Below are 1,710 nucleotides of genomic sequence, written 5' to 3' on the forward strand. Positions count from 1 at the left end.
GAAATCAATTCAAAGAAAATCATTTAATAATATATGATACGATTTCATAATTAAATATCTTATATATTTCAACTACCAATTGCTTTCATTGAATGATGGAAACCCACGCCAAAATCATCCTTAAAAAAACATTAATTGAAGTATCTCAAAAAAATTAATACATTACAGAACTTCAAACAAAAATTGCAAGAAATAGCTCACTTTTACTTCAAATCATTTAGGATCAAAGTCACTATGAAATTTAACCACTAAGGTGTTTTGTTCATAACCAATCCTTTTAAAACCATTTTAACTTTCTACTTCAAGTAATAGAAAAGATATAACCAAAAAAGAACATAAACTACCAATAAGATCATTTCATAAAAAGAAAAACTTATCATAACATGAAATACAAACACGTTTTCGTTCTTTTTATTATTAACTAATCATGCATAATTACAAATATATTTTATAATATATAATAGATAGAAGAATAATATTTTCTTCATACTCAGTCAATAATTAATATTATTTAATTTTAAAGCTTCTAAAACTTTCTAATTAGTAAATACTTTCACAATAGATTTAAAACCAAATTCTTTTAAATTATAACATTATATAGGTGTTCATCTCAATTTTTTTAGAAAAGTAACTCCTTTTTTATTTATGGATAATGTTATATTCATGTTCAATTTAACTCCTAAAAATATTAAAATGGAAGATAACATGAAAAAAAATTAAAAATAATGNCTAATTTTATGAATTTAAATTACACACATGATTATATAAAAATATTTGTTCACATATCTATCCAACATACTCACCTCCAAAACAATAATAAATGCATTAAAAATACAAGATATTATTAAAGAATTAAATGTTAAAATAGTATATTATACAAATACTATATATATATATTTTAATTATGTGTCACAATTCCTACATTCATATGATTAGTGTATAAACAATTGGAATGAAGATTAAATATTGAAATCGTCTAAAATTTTGACACATCTTATGCAATGACATCATGTCATAAATTACTTTAAAATATCATCATGCTTACACTAACATGAAGCAAATATACTATATTCCTCATTATTTATAAAATCATGCATTCCCATTCTACAAGAGTAGATCTCCCTACACCTTTACTGTTTCTCCTTCTCCTGTACTCCAAAAAAACTCTATTATTCCTTTTTTATTGATAATCATCAGTGTTCAAATGTTAGTTAACACTTAATCAACGTTCAAACATAGATTAAATTTGCTAATAAATCTTTCTTTTTAACATATTAATTAGTAGTTAAACATTGCTAGCGCTATCTAGACAGTGTAATTCCATCAAAAGTGCACTTAGATAAATGCGTATCATAATAACTTCATTGCTAATCTCACTCTTCATTAGATTTCAGTGTAATTTTATAAAAATGAAATGTAGAGATTCAAATTAGAATACTTGAGGCCAACATATATAAGAGTTCTAGCAACCTGTCAAAAGAAAAACTAAAAAAAAACATTTTAGGAACAAGACAATTCAAACATAAGAAGCATTAAGTTGGAATAAGGTAATTAGTCATTTCCACTTAATGACATCCATGCTAAAATCAACATCCCGAAATCATTTTTTAAATTTTATGTGGTGAATGCATCGTTCTATTAGAAGATAATTCTCAAAATTTATTTATCCCACTTTTTTAAGGACCTTATTCAGGTTTGTTATTGTCATAA

Source organism: Vigna radiata, chromosome 1 (assembly GCF_000741045.1).
Source record: "Vigna radiata var. radiata cultivar VC1973A chromosome 1, Vradiata_ver6, whole genome shotgun sequence".
NCBI classification, from domain to species: Eukaryota; Viridiplantae; Streptophyta; class Magnoliopsida; order Fabales; family Fabaceae; genus Vigna; species Vigna radiata.